Here is a 16639-nt window from a genome sequence, read left to right as displayed (position 1 = left end):
TTTAGTTTTGTTTTAGTTTCACTTTTTCGCCGACGCCGTTCATCCTTCGGGAACCTCTGGACCTGCTGGAGCTGGACTCCGGCAAGTTATAAAATTTTTTCATCCTACCCAAGTTACTAAAGACTCAAAAGGTATTACGTATCTCTTCAATATTTCTTATCTTCATATTCATTTAATACTAGCTTAGTTAATTTTTCCTGTGTACTGATTATTCTGAGCAACATGGGTATGATTTAGTTTGCTGTGATATGCTAAATTAACCATTCCTGGCTACAAACAAAATTAATTTCGTGTAAACACATTTTTGAGAGGGAGCTAATACTAGCCACTAAATGGAGACAAAGATGAATCCCCTTATGATTTTCCTAGTCTCTGCTGACAATATCCCCTGCAGTAATACACAAACCTCATGGAAAAATGATTTTGTTACTCTGTGGAATCTTCATTGTTGCCCCTTGCTTTATGTCCCCAAAAGCTGTATTAAATGCATAAGTAGGAATAGGATATAAAAGCAATGAAATAATGTATATATTGGTTTTAGATATTTTAAGCTACAACCTGAATATGACAATCATGATAAATTCCCTTCCTGTTATAAACTATGTATCAGACTTTGAATTATAAAACAAAATAGGGCATACAAAAGAAACCTTTTTTTTTTTTTAAGTTTTTTTTTTTTTTTAAATAAACCTTAACTCAATCAGTCTACATTGCTGGGATTCCTACTGAATTGTATGCTTCAGGTCTGTCTATTTCATTGAACAATATCATTAAATGACACAGTATAATTGACATTTTTAGGGCACTCCAGTCAACAGCAGAATACACATTTTTCCCCCTAATTCCACAAGGAGCATATATCCAGATAGGCCATATCCTGGGCCATAAAACTAACCTCAAAAAATGTAAATGGATTAAAACCATATAATGTACGCTCCTTATTTGAAAAAAAATAAATAAATAAAAGTATGCTCTTTGACCATAATGGAGAGAAACTCAAAATGAATGATAGAAAGAAACAGAAAAATCTCAAACACTTACAAATAAGATGACATACTTTAAAAAAATTTTTTTAATGTTTTTTATTTTTGAGAGAGAGAGAGAGACAGATCACGATCAGGGAAAAGGCAGAGAGAGAGGGAGACATAGAATCAGAAGCAGGCTCCAGACTCTGAGCTGTTGGAACAGAGCCCGACACGGGGCTCAAACCCACAGACGGTGAGATCGTGACCTGAGCCGAAGTCGGACGCTTAATTGACTGAACCATGCAGGCACCCTAAGATGACATACTTTTAAATATTTTATGGGTCAAGGAAGAAGTCTCCAGAGAAGTTAAAAAAGTACATCAAACTAAATGAAAATGAAAATGCAAGATATCAAAATTTCTGGTATATAGCTAAAGTAATGCTGAGCATAAAACCCATAGCACTAAATATTTGTGTTACAAAAGAGGAAAAGTCTTAAACCACTAATCCACACACCCACTTCAAGTAACTAGAAAAGAACAAAATAAATCCAAAACAAGCAGAAGGAAAGTGATAAGAGTAGAAATCAATTAAATGGAAAAAAAAAAAACCAAAACAGTAGAGAAAAGCAATGAAACCAATGAGAAAATCAATAAATTTTTTAACCATAAAATGGAGAGGACAAGATTTATGAACATTAGGAATGAGACAGTAGATACATCATTACAGATGGGTAGGGGGATACAGTGTACAACTAACAAACTCTGGGCAGGATCAGTATGCAGGAAACTTCTAAACTCTGATTAAATATATTACAGAAGATCTAAGGAAATGAAAAGATATGCCATGTTCATAGATTGGAAGACTGACCATTATTAAGATGTCAGTTTTCCCTAAATTGGTATATAGATTTAACACAATTAAATTAGAGTTACTTAAACACATACACCCTTAAGTACTAACAGACACTAAGTTATCAGTGTTTTCCTTACTGCCATTTCTAATGGATCTTTTCTCACTTTCTTTTTTTTTAATTAACTTCTCCATGATGATTATTAAATTATCTTCTATAGCCATGGCAAGCAAAGGTGGTTTCTCAAATGCACTGTTTTGTTTTCTCAGAGTTTTTAAATTTTCATGCACCAAAATTTAGCTCATGCTAATATCCCTCTGGCAGGATTTCGTACAGTGAGGAAATGGGCAGAAGACGTGAATAGACACTTCACTTCTCATTTAAACACTTCTCATAGGTGCTCCCCTAGCATGTTTGACTTAACTGCTGTTAGATTTATCACATTATATTGACTTACTCGACTGTTGTGGTACAAAACTCTTTGGCTATTTTTTGTGATTCTTGATTCAGGTTTCATTCATTCCTTCATCCAATAACTGTCTTCTCTTTGCCCACATATGTGCTGTGCAATACCAAGATTTACAATACCCTTCTTAAGTTACTCATTCTGCTGTGATTTACATGTTGGTTTGATCATGATAGGAAGTTCATTTGTATTTTGGTCTTATTTGCTTAAAAATACAGCAAATTCTTCTACTAATTTTTTCATATAATTAAGGCCAATGGAATATGAACGTAATTGGCAAATATATATAACTTAATCCTTTGTTCAACAAATATGCATTGAATAAGCCACTATGTACCATATATTTTGAAACGCATTGAAGAACATTTATCTGGTTTGTGTTTTCATGGAGCTTAATAAATGATATTGACCAGATTTATAGAATTTTTTCTGTCTTTGATATACACAATCAACATTATAAGAAAAATGCTTTAATGATATTCATACATTGGACAAACACAGTTTTAATAGTACAGCTGCCCTTAAAAGATATGTTGTGCCTCAAATGACCATTTGAGCAAGAAATTTTAATGAAAAATATGCTTATTTTGTACAGTTTTCACCCTTGTGAATATTGAAAAATAGGGATTCATGTTTATCAATGAATATAATTTTGAGCCTCATATCTTTTGCAGTTCTAGAATGTGTTAATTGCTAAAGTTTTGATATTTTAAGGTTCATGATAGCATTTTAAACAAGTGATAGCAGAAAAGATTGACAAAATCATAAAATGGTTTTATCTGTAGCTAAAATTATTCTGATTGGAAGACTTATCAAAATATACTGATCTCTTAGTATTACTTACCATTTCAACTACACAAGGCTATTTGCATTGAACATGGGGGAGCAGAATCAGCTTCAAGTCAACCTCTTAAATTTACTGAATAGAAATACTTTTAGGAGTATTACCCTAATACTATCTAACAAGTATTTTTTTGTTTGTTTGTTTTTAGGATATTAGAAATGTGTTTCTTTTTTTTTTCTCCTGGTTTATTCCATAGTATACATCTTTGCTATAATTATGTTGATTTTGTTTTACATTTTATGTATCTGTTATTTACTGAGAACTGTATGTTCTAGGGGATAGCCAGAACCACTATTTATATACCAGCTGGGATGTACTTTTAAATTCCCCTTGAAGGTCTTACTCAGTTCTGCATCTCTATAGCTTTATTTACGAGTGGCCAATATCTCTTTTGGGTGTTTGGTCTAAGAATAGATTCTCAAGTTATTGCTTTTAGCTGTAGTTAGATAAAACTACTCAGCAATATTTTAAAGGAAGACAGTGACAGTGTAATATATAAGTGAATTAAATTATATACATTTTTGTTAAATAAGCAAGGTGTGATTTATTTATTATATTGTGCATTCTTTCTAATATTTGGATTTCTAATGCCTTAATAAGAATAGAGAATGAAAATATAAATCCAAAACCTCAGTTAGGTCTAAAGTTTCCCTACTGTATTTCTGCAAATGCACAACCAAATCTCTGAATCTTTTGTACTAACATTAGGGGCTCATTTCTATCTATCACTGAGGGTTTTTATTTCTCAAAATTAATCTGGATAATTTTCTCCAAAAAGCGCTATGATATATTTATGATGGGTTTGCTAAAAAAAAAAAAAAAAAAAAAAAGGTAGCCTGCATATTTGTCTACTTTGCCAAAACATCTGAAAAGGCCACACTGGGCTACATAGGTTTAGAAGACTTTGCTACACACTTTAGCAACCTCTGAACTGTCAGATTATGAAGTTTCCAATAACTGAGTGTTTAATATAACTAACTGGGTATTATATGGAGGTGTTGAATCACTATATTGTACATCTGAAGCTAATATTACACTGTATGTCAACAAACTTGAATTAAAATAAAATCCTTTAAAAAATCAAATAAGTGACTCTTGTTACAGATAACTGATTTTCTATCATTATCAAAACACATACATAGTTTCCACCCCCTTCGAAAAGTTACCAAATAAAATTGTGATTTTCTAGACTTGAATAATCTGAGATTGCTTGTGTTGTAGCAACATGATTACATGTATATGGTAGACCCTGAGGATGGTGTGTTATATTTATTTTATTTCCAATACCAAGGAATATAAATATTTTAAGTGGAATGTGCAGTTAATCTTTTTATAATAATCTGTCATAGGAAACTCTTTTCCAATCTCTAAATAAGTACACTTATGTAGATGGATATAACACACATACTAACAGAAACATATGTTATATGCATAGGATAAAAAGCATATGAAATTATAAACATTAAGGTTTTCCACTGTGCTTCACTATAAGGATCCTTATCTCCTTTCCTAAAAGGTATTACCATTTTCTGTAGATACCTGTAACGGAGGACACTGTATAGCAGCATGTGGAATTCTCCCTAAATCTTTTTTTTTTTTTTTTTTTAGGTTTTATTCTGTTTCATTAAATGGATGCACATAAGCTTTTAATCATTCTTCAGGTGTTGGACATGCAGGTTGATTTTCGCTGTTGAAATCGATATAAAAATTTAAACGATATTATAATTCTTGTCATCATTTTTCAGTAAGAGGATGGGGTAATTCCCCAACAAAAACTTGCAGGGTCAAGGAGGTTCTGGAGTTTAAATTTTCTTGAACATTAAAAATTGGCCTCCAAAAAGGTTAAAGTTATTAAGGTACTCAACAAGTAGTTTTAAAATGGTTGGTTTTTCCACACCATGTGCCAAATCATTTTACTTTTTATAATCTTATAGTTGAAAAAAATGTTGCTTGCATTTCTTTAAGTTAAATGTCTTTTATATTTTTAGTCATTTGTATTTTTCTTTTCTTAACTGCCTGATTGTAAATTTTCCACTTTTTTCTTACTTGATATCTTGTGTTTTTTTTATACATACATGCACATATTCACAAACATGGTGCTTACATTTGAAAGTACTTGGAATTTTATGACAAGTTTAAATATTCAGGGCTCTTTAGTTTCTCTAAATTTTCATGAAATTATTCTAGTGTTTTTCCTCATTAGGCATGATGCTTTCCTTGATTTTCAATATAGATACAGACAATTATTTTTGAAAATGAAGACTTGGACATATTTATCTACCTGTTCCAAGTTTTATCCTTAAACAGCATAACTAAGTCCTGGAGATCTAATGCCCAGCATAGTGATTATAGACAACAATACTGTATTACAAACTTCAAAGTTGTTAAGAGACTAGATCTTAATTGTTCCCACTACAAAAGAGAAATGGTAATTATGTGACATGATAGAGGTATTAGCTAAGTCTACAGTGTTAATCACATTGCAATACATAAATGTATCAAATCAACACATTGTATATCTTAAAGTTATACAATGTTATATGCCAATCATATTTTAATAAAAAAAAGTGAGGACTGAATATTATTCTGTGTATATTTTTAATGCAACATGCTAATCATACATTTTTCCCTCTGATCTAATTAAATTATGTATATATATATATATATATATATATAATACAGGATGTGATATATTGTAATGTATATTACTTTATATATATATATATATATATATATATATTTACTAGAATTGCCTATTTTGAACCACCCTTGTATTTCTGTCATTATTCATTCATACCATCAATATTTATTATGTGCCTAAAGTGTGGCAGGTATTTTCCGGGATGCTAGAGACTCAAAAATAAACAAAACATGTAAAATCTTTGCCCTAAAGTTATATAGTTATTTTAAAATACCAGTGTGTTCTCTTTTTTAACACCGGATTTCTTACCTGAGTATTGATTTTAATAAATCATATTCATTTGAATTTTGTTATCAGTATTATTCTGACATCAAAAAATATTTTTAAGCTTCACCTGAATTACTGCTCTGGAAAATTTTAAATTGCATTGGAATTAGATTCTTGGTTTGAAATTACTTACTATGAGACCATCTGGGCCTCTCAGTTTTTAGTGAGGTTTTTTTCTCAAATAGTTTAGAATTAATCTGCTTGAAATTACTGGCTTGTTTAGATTTTCCATTTCTTCTGGGACTAATTTTGGTAATTTATGTTATTTCTGTAATACAATACATTTAATCCTGGTTTTCAGAGAGTTTTACACAAATTATTCTAAAGAATTTTGATACATATGTTTTAAGTTCCTTTCTGGTTTTTTTCTTTCCTCATTTTTAATTTTGCTAGCATAGCAAAATTTTTCATGTATTAATCTAGTATCATTTTATCACTTAAAATGTATAAACTAACTAGTTTTGAAGTTTTAATAATACTACTGATTTAAGCCTTTAAATTTTTACTTTGTTATTTCCGTCTCCATATGTGGGGATGTTTTTCCCAAAATTTTTAACATTGAAAATGCAACAATTAAAAAAAATTTCTTATTTGGGAATATATGAGTTTAAGACTCTGGAATTTTTTTTTTTTTTTTTTTTTTTTTTTTTTTTTTTTTTTTTTTTTTTTTTTTTTTTTTTTTTTACTAAGGTTAGGTTTAGCATTATCTGTTTTTAAAACATATGTCCTCTTGGGCGCCTGGGTGACTTGGTCGGTTAAGCATCTGACTTCGGCTCAGGTCACGATGTCACGGTCTGTGAGTTCCAGCCCCGCGTCGGGCTCTGTGCTGACAGCTCAGAGTCTGGAGCCTGTTTCAGATTCTGTGTCTCCTTCTCTCTCTGCTCCTCCCCTGTTCATGCTCTGTCTCTCTCTGTCTCAAAAAGAAATAAACGTTAAAAAATTTTTTTTAAAAAAATATAAAACATATGTCCTTTATCATTATTATGTCTATATTGTGTAGTTTTGCTTTGTAGTTCACCTTTAAGAGTTGTACAATAGTGTTTTACCTGTAATTTTTAAGTATTTTGAGATAATTTTAGATTTTCTTTCCTCAATTTTAAATATTACTCCATTGTAGGGGCACCTGGGTGACTGAGTAGGTTAAGTGTCCGACTTTGGCTCAGGTCATGATCTCACGGTCCGTAAGTTCGAGCCCCATGTCGGGCTCTGTGCTGACAGCTCAGAGCCCGGAGCCTGCTTCCGATTCTGTGTCTCCCTCTCTGCTCTTCCCTCACTCGCGTGTTCTGTCTCTCTCTCTCTCTCTCTCTCTCTTTCTCTCTCCTCTCTCAAAGAATAAATAAACCTTAAGAAAAATTTAAATATTACACCACTGTGGTTGGAAAATACGGCCTTTTTTACTTCCTTAAATATATTGTAATTTCCTTTGTGATCTAACATATGCTCCATTTTAGCAGTTGCCTTATCCTGTGGTGCCCGGTTCGTATCCCTCAGACTCTACTGTTTTCATTGTGCACCTTTGATCTTCCAGCTGCAAGTGTCCGTATCTCTCTGACACAGTTTTTCTGAAATCGTAGAAGCCTATCCTGTTCCCGTGAGTAGTCCAGAAGCTCTGAATTTACACATGCCCCACAACTATCAACCGAGGACTGCTGGGGTATGGCATATAAATAAATACCCTAGCTGCCTCCCTCCCTGGGGTGGATAAATTTGGTCATATTTTATACCATTTCTCAGAGTTTTTCCCGTATGATTAATCTGTGACAGGTAGTTTAATTATGTACCCTTTATGGGATGCTTTCCTTTCACTGTATAACTTTTCCTTACTTGTGTTTCTTATTTCCTCTAATAAACACATTTTACTGGAATTCTTGTCTTAAGACTTACATCTGGGAGAATTCAAAATAAGACAGAACTAATTGTATTACTACATTTTTTTCCTGTTAGATTATATGGTAAACTACTCAAGAAGATTATGTGACTTATTCATTACCTATTCATGGTAGTTTAAAATCTGTTTCTCCTTCATGGTTTCCCTTAATTTTGTTCTTGCACTCTGCATTTCATATTTTAAACATTTTGTTATTGAGTAACTAAATATTAATCCCAAAATTTTATCAGTGTCAGCAGTGCTCTTTATAACATGCCCTTTCTTTTCTTCTTTAAGAATTCTAGCATTAATACCATGACACAGGTTGGTTCATACTTTTGCCTTTGAATCATTTTATTTATTTTTTATCTATTAAAAAATTTTTTAACGTTTTTATTTATTTTTGAGAGACAGAGAGAGACAGAACATGAGCGGGGAGAGGTAGAGAGAGAGGGAGACACAGAATCCGAAGCAGGCTCCGGGCTCCGAGCCATCAGCACGGAGCCTGATGCAGGGCTCAAACTCACGAACTGTAAGATCATGACCTGAGCCAAAGTCGGACGCTTAACCAACTGAGCCACCCAGGCACCCCCTACCTTTAGATCATTTTAGATATACCCATTAGATACAGCATATATTTGCTAGTGTTGTTTTTATCCATTCAACCTGTTCCTTTCAGTATGTGAACTTTTACTGCATTTCTGCTTACAGATATACAAATATTTGACCTTAGTTCTCTTATTTTGTTTTATTAAACACTTCCTTTGTTTTCTCTCTTCTGCTGTGTGAATTGTGTGTGGGTTTCTTTCTTCTAGTGTTTAGCTTTATAACCTTACATGACATATGATGAATTTTGAAGGATGGAAAAACCTTTCCTCTACACATTGACAAGGGGTGAAAGTCCTTCCATAAAGAGAGATTAATGTGTGCACTTGCACAGGAGGCGAAAGTTGTTCTAGGGAGAATGAGAGTATATACCACCTTAATGAAACACTAGTCCTTTCTCTGCTGCTGTCTTTTAGGGGAGAGAAGAATTACTTGAAGGAAAACACTGTAATGGGGCGCTTGTATTTTTGGCATTTAAATTCTTCATGCTTGAAATACCTTAAAATATCAAATTCTCCACTTTTCAACCCTTTAAAATAGTGCATTAAATTTGTTCAAATTCAAGTGCTTCTAGTTTTGAAAAATTGGTTTTTTGATGATTCTTGTTTTCACTTTGGGTTGAGAGGCTGTGGGTATTAATAATCATTGGCATGATGTCTGTCAAGTTACTTGTCAGTGCTTTTCCAGATAATTATAATTTTAAAAAAATGATACTAGTGATATCTAATACATACTATTTACTATTAAACACTGGTCCCTGTTATTTATATGTAGTAACTCACTTAACCCTTAAGAGTTAAATGAGGATAATACTACATGCAACTATGAGTTGCATATTAATACCACTGTAAATTTATATCTGAAAAAATTGAGTAGCAGAGGCTGTGTATCCTGCCCAGAGTTTCACATCCCTTAAATAGCAGACCCAGGAGTTGATTTCATAATTCATTGTACTTGGCTACTGAACTTTTAACCACTTTTTAAGCATGACACTACATACACTCAGATAAGAGTCATTTTTTAAGACTACATATCTGGGAGTATAAAATATTTTATTGTACTCTTTCTGTTTCTTATATCCAAAACCTGGATAAGATAAATGAAACAAATGGCAGAAGACTATGAAAGGTGGAGAAGAGACTGTCTCAGCTAGGGCTCTTGGTATTCTAGAAGAGAGTCAGAGCTGAGTCCTCTGGAGATTTTTTAACCTTCTGTGTATGCCACCTTGAGTGTCAGAGAAGTTCTCAACTCAGAAATGCCAGCAGGTACTGAGAAAAAAGCAAAGAACAATGAAAAAGTGGAGTAAGTCTGTTTTTTCTGGGGAGAAGACTGGAGCGCAGTGGTTCTCAACTGGGAGTGATTTGGTTCCCAAGGGAACGTTTGGCAACATCTCTAGACATTTGGGGTGATGACTTTTGGGGTGGGAGAGCTCTACCGGCATCTCGTGTGTAGAGGCCAGGAATGTTGTTCAGGATTCTACAATGCACAGGGCAGCTCCCCAAGGCAAAGAATTACCCAGCCCAAGTATCAAAAGTGTCAAGGTAGAGAAATCCTGCTCTGAGTGGTCCAAGCAGGCACCAGCAAACTATGGCCCTGTTCACCAAACCCAGCTCACCACCTGTTTTTGTAAATAATGATTCACTGGAACTTTGCTTGTGTATAATACATATGATGTGTGTATATGTGTATGTTTGTGAGAGTGACAGAGGGAGAGAGGGACTTATTATGGACAGTTTTAATAGGGATCGTTTTTGTTCAAAATAACAAGTAAAAGGATTAGCATTTAAGCAGAATCTTCTTGCAATGTACAGAAGACTGAAAAGGGGGCCAAGCCTTTACTCCGTTTTTTTGCTGAACTGATTTCACTGAGATCTGGTGGCAATGTTGTTTTCCTGATCAGCATACTCTGGGGGAAAGAGACTCTGCTGTAGGCCTTGTGCTATTCCGTTACACTTCTCTGCTCAGCTGTTTCTCTTTGCTTTTGCAGATGTACTAATAAAGTATGTAAGAAATAGCAATAGACAATCTCTGTAAATGAATATTACTAAGGAAAATATTTGGCAGGAAAAATGAAATTATATTTTGAAGTTAGTATTTTCAGTAGAATTTATTACTTCATTATGCTTTCACTGTAATTTCTACATAGAGTACTACTTTAGTGATACTTAACATATGTATGAACTGATGACACATTGCAAATTCCTCATGAAGATTTTCTCATAGCATTATAATTATTCTGTCTTCAAGATATATATTAATTACACAGGTGAAAATAGTAACTTGATGGTAGAGAAACCTGACAGATACCTCTTTAACCAAGTGATCAAGGTTAATATCATCAGTAATAAGATATATCAACATCATGAACCCCTTGATATGATGTAATGAGAAGAACTCACTTTTGCTTCTGTAGCATTCTGGCACAAAAAATGTCTTAACTGGAATTCATCCTGAAGAAACATCACACAAATCCAAAGTGAGGGACATTCAACAAAGTAATTGGCCAGTTCTCTTCAAAAGTGTCAAGGCCATGACACTTCTCAGTTTGGAAGACATGACAACTAAATGCAAAGTGCCATTCTAGATTGGATCCTGGAGTCGTGAAAGGACATTAATGTGACAATTGGTGATACTTGATGAAATTTTGTAGATTACTTAGTAGTATTTTACCAGTGATAATTCCCAGGTTCCGGCAATAGCATTATGGTTTTATAAGATGATAATATTTGGAGAAGCTGTAAAAAGATAAAGGAGCTCTGTGTATTATATTTACAACTTCTTTTGGTGATGTATGTTTTGTGTTTTATTCCATCAAGTCTAACACAAATTAGTGGCTCCATAAAATCTTGAATTAATAAATATACATCCATTAGTTTAATCTTAAATTTTATTTATCTGTACTTTCTTTTAACCATTTGTTTCCTGATACTGGATCATGCTTTCACCTACATGGAAGCCAATTATTGTTTTCTTACACAGAAACCTGCAAAATCCCACTACCCAATTGTGTCTACATGTTTTTTCAAAGACTCTATTGATACTCCACATTTTTCGCTAGAAGACATGGCACAGATAACACCAGAACTATCAGGGCCTGATTTGAAATGCTAGCCTATAATTTTTAGTTATTCATTGAACTCATGAACCTGCACTAGTAATTGGAATATACATTTATATACTTTTAAAATATTAAAACCTTAGCTCTTTAATTTGTTTTATCTTTGTTTTCTTTCATTTGTATTGAAGCGTTTTGACTACAGCACTCAGATAAGTCATGAATTTATTTTTAAAGGTGTCATAGTGTTTGAACTTTCCATATATCCCCTCATTTAAAAGGTACTTACAGTAGATACATACGATACAAGTAATTTCACATGCCTCATGTGAAAATCTCTGCTTCTGTGCATTCCAAATTTGCATAGTTAAGAGAAATAAAAATTATTTTCCTTTTATAATCTGGATAAATATCATGGCTATTCCAAAAATATTTGGTGATATCATTGTTTGAAGCCTCTGGGTGAAGCAAATTAATTGTAAGGTGGTTATCCTTTGCATTAAAAATATCCCGACCTAAAAATCTTGTTATTTGGAAGCAGCCAAATCTATTGTTATGGGGGTGTTGATATCAGTAGCTCCATATTTAAATAGAAATTAACTTGAAATTAAATTAAAGCATTTTGCTCGCAAGATCAGAACAAAACTCAGCACTACCTCCCTGGAATCAATAATTTTCACATAGCTACATTTATCATATTAAAAAAGATGTTAATAAAGCTAATATTATAAATGAACGAGCTCCCCTTCTAGAATTTTCCTAAAATGAAAGGTGCCTTAGTAAAATTAATTATATTAGAGTTGTAGTGAAGAGTAAGCTTGAACATGTTATTATTATGGTGAAAATGATGGATCTAGTATGCTGACATAAAGAATTCTTAAATGAAATAAGTTAACTTTCACCAAGAGAAATCGCCTCATAGCCCAGTAGGATGACCGGCAGTTAGGTATGCATACATGAGCCAACCCACTTTAAAGATTGTCATCCAGGAGGTGATTTCTGTTGTGGAAACTGATTTCAATTATATGCTCTTAAAGTATCCATCTATGAGAATTTCATTTTATGTTTTTAAGTTTATTTAATTTGAGAGAGAGCACGTGTGAGTGGGAGAGGGGCAGAGGGAGAACCCCGAACAGGCTCCACACTGCTGGCACAGACCCCAGTGCAGGGCTCGATCCCATGAACCGTGAGATCATGATCTGAGCCAAGACCAAGAGTGGGACACTTAACCGACTGAACCAGCCAGTCACTTCTATGAGAATTTTATCTTATTTGTTAAGAAAATTTTCATCGTTTTGTTGTATCATGAAGCATTGAAACATCCAAACAAATCAATATGTGGGTGGTGAGGCAGCTGCTTTCTCCTTCACTTCTTTGGGTTCCTAGAACAACTTGTCAGTAGATTCTTTTTTTAAAAAAGATGACCTTTTGTGTTATTCAAGTCTTTAGGCATGTGCTGGTACAACACAAACTTCTGTCAGATGCAATGAGCTAGCATCCAGGTATCATGCACAACAGCTCAATAATAGCACACTGCATCTGCTCCCACTGCAGTGGGGCTCATTTGTTAACATTTGGAGCATCTGGAGGAGTAAGTATGGTATGGGAAAGAGAACGAAGGGGGAAACAGCATGAGTATGTGGCTGGGAGGAGAGAAGGTCGGCAGAAGTTGTGCAGCCTGAATATGTCATTGGTGCAAACTCAAGCATCCTTGACGTTCTTTAATAGGAACATCTGGTGGAATCCCATCATGAGGTCTTTATCAGCCTTGAGCTGGCCCGCAACCATGGTGATGATGCAGGTATGTGGCACAGGCCGATGATGCTGTGTCATGAGGCTGTGTCGTGATGCTGTGCTAGGTTTTCTGAAACAGAAGGGTAGACGATTTCTCCACAATGGTAGCTTTCTCTTGGGATTTCTGTCCTTCCCACCTAAGGCATGGTGCGTCAATATAAATTGCACCTAGTTACATTCTGTCATTATCAAGTAACTGGTAGTAATGTTGAATGAAGCTGGATCCAGTCTGTTCCCAGATTGGCTTATTTCCCATTCTGGAGCATCAGCTGGCCTCATTGAGATCCCAGGAGATGGCGTGATGTCTGCAGTGACAGTGGCAACCCAGCATGATCTGTGAGGGGAATCTTAAATACTGATGTCGGTGTAATTAAAATAACTTCTAACATAAAATTGAAAAGAAATTTATTTAGATCAAGCAAGCTTATAAATAATTCGATGGATTTATATAAATCCCAGTTGCTATTAAACTGTGACACAGTTTTTGATTAAGACATTTGTCTGATGGGCCTTAAAATGACTTCCCAAATTCAAGGCTTTTCCTTACTTTTTATTATGGTATACCAAAGTTTACAAGTTTAATGTTACAGTTCTGTCAAGTTTTTCTCCCTAGGATTATATAGTGCACATGTGTTTTGTTCTTGTTCTCGTTTCCATTTTACTGTTGTATCCCAAAGAACAAACAGAAAAAATGATAACATGGAAGATTCAAATCCATATATACCATATATTAAATATAAACAGACTAAATACTCCATTTTAAAAGTCAAAGGTCGTCAGAAAACATCAAAATAATCTTAAAAGTGAACTGCATGGCCTATGGAAAAGAATGGGGAAAAATGTACAATGTGACAGTTAAGCAGAGAAAAGTTGATTTGTTATTCTTATATTGGACACGGTAGATTTAGGTGAAAAAATAGGCTTATTTCGATATAATAAGAGGCTAAATCCAAGAGAAAGATAGAAACACCCTAACCTTATATTTAGATAACAATATAGCCTCATTTTACAAAGCAGAAAGTGACAGAACTAAAAGGAAATACAGACAAATAATCACAGTGTGAGAATTTAATTCACCTATCTCTGAAACTAAGAGAAAAACAAGGGGAAAAAAAAACAAAAATAGCCCGTCTTATCATCTGGGCAATTCTTTCTGAGATCTTGTCCCTTCAAATTCTGTGTTCAAACAAATGTCTGATAATTTTTCCAGTTTTTCTAGATTTCCTCAGCAGGATGGTTATGCTGTAAAAGGCCATTCTGTCACTGCTGGAAGCAGACATCTTCATAAACACAGTGTATTTTTTTTGTGGCATGCTATAGTTTGTAGCTTTTTATCCATAAAGCCAATTAATTAAAAATTAGGAAAATAAACCATTTATTTTAGAGTACATGATCTTTACTAGCAGCAGATTTTTTTTTCATAGTTTACTTAGATTCTTCCAATTAATTTTATTTGATTGAGCTAATAAGTGTTTCTTCATTCAGTATTCATGTAGTAGGTATAGTCCATTTGCTGGAGTTTCATTCTAGATCGATTACCTACTGGAAAAAGCATCAAGTAAATAAGGTCTGTTTACAGATATTTGTATGTATAGGTTCCTGTATTCACACATATTAATGAAACAAAATCATATGCTAGGGTTTAACAAAAATCTGAAAGAATTCAAGGAAATTGTATGAAAGGAATCATAATCTCTGATGAAGCTGTCAGCAGCATATGCAGATCTAAAGTTTGAACATGCATTCAATTCTATGTTGGAGCTCATCTGATCAAGGTAGACTGGATAAATCAGATCATCTGTCTCCTGAGAAACTAGAAAGAGAAGAAAGATTGGAAAACTAAGGAAGGCAAATAAATATTACACAGTAAAAATCCACAGAAGTGAATATAGCATTTTAAGTGGCTTTCATCTTGAGGGTCTGCAGATGCAGAGAGCTTACTTAGAGACTGGAAATTAAACAACACTAACTTCCAATAAGTTCACCAAGATACAGGGAGAACCAAGTTCAGGCATCACTGATCATTGTCTTTGTGTGGTGGGAGATGAGATAGATACAAATTCTGTGGGGTTTGGGTGGGACTCTGAAGGTTATGGTTTGGAAGCTGTAGTGAACCTGAAATCAACCAATTCTAACCAGGGACAAAATCCTGACTTTGAATCATTGGAATCTCTGATTAGATTAAGAATGTCTGAAAATGATAGTGCCGTGCTGCTAGTTGCTCAGCCAGAGTAAAATTAAATTTGGATTATCTCTGTAATTTTCATATATTATTTCTGGCACACAAGTAAAAATGACTAGGAGAAGTATGAGAAAAAATGTGACTAAAACTCAACTGAGGGGTACTTAGCTGGCTTAGTGGAGTGTGCCACTCTTGATCTCACGTTTGTGAGTTGAGCCTCACGCTGGGAGTAGGGATTACTTTTAAAGCCTTAAAAAAAATAAGGGGAGGTGGGTGGGAGATGGGCTAGATGGGTGATGCGTATTAAGGAGGACTCTTAGTGTGATGAGGATCAGGTTTTGTATTTAAGTGATGAATCACTGAATTCTACTCCTGAAACCAATATTGCACTGTATGTTAAACTAAAAGTGAAATTAAAAAAAATTTTTTTACATAAATAAAAAATAAAATAAGAAACATTTTAAATACTTAACTTGTTTCAAAAGACTAATAAGCCCATTAAATGTAAACATAAATAGCATTTCTATTAAAATAACTGTATTTACCCAAACAAAACAAAATAAATAAAATTAAAAAATTAAATAGAAATTATATAACAGACAGAAATAGATACACCAGATAAATAGAAAATAGAGCCATCAGATGTGCAATTTAAAAGGCCTCATATATCCAAAACATAAGAAGCATAATTAAGAACTGGAAATAAAAACAGTAGGTTTTGTTTTATGTATTTGAATTTTGTTTATAGGGTACCCAAATATTTAGGTTTGTAATATGCCTGTTAAATGAATCCTTTAATCACAATAAAACATCCCTTATTTCCAGTTATATTCCTTTATTAAAGTTTATTTTGTCTAGCATCAGCGTACCCAATCCAGCTTTCTTATGCTTGTGTTAATGTTTGTTATATCTTTTTTTATACTATTATTTCATACCGAACCATATCTTTAAATACAAGTTGTGGGGGCGCCTGGGTGGCGCAGTCGGTTAAGCGTCCGACTTCAGCCAGGTCACGATCTCGCGGTCTGTGAGTTCGAGC

The 16639-nt window shown here is 33.8% G+C and overlaps 1 pseudogene; it reads right to left on the bottom strand.

The window, feature by feature from the left end:
• Nucleotides 1-13184: 13184 nt before the first annotated feature.
• On the bottom strand, nucleotides 13185-13674 carry LOC115506733 (annotated as a pseudogene).
• Between the last annotated feature and the right edge of the window lie 2965 nt (nucleotides 13675-16639).

Source organism: Lynx canadensis, chromosome X (genome assembly GCF_007474595.2).
Source record: "Lynx canadensis isolate LIC74 chromosome X, mLynCan4.pri.v2, whole genome shotgun sequence".
In the NCBI taxonomy this organism is placed as follows: domain Eukaryota; kingdom Metazoa; phylum Chordata; class Mammalia; order Carnivora; family Felidae; genus Lynx; species Lynx canadensis.
The sequence above is the reverse complement of the archived record's forward strand: the minus strand, read 5'-3'. Positions and strand labels throughout refer to the sequence as shown.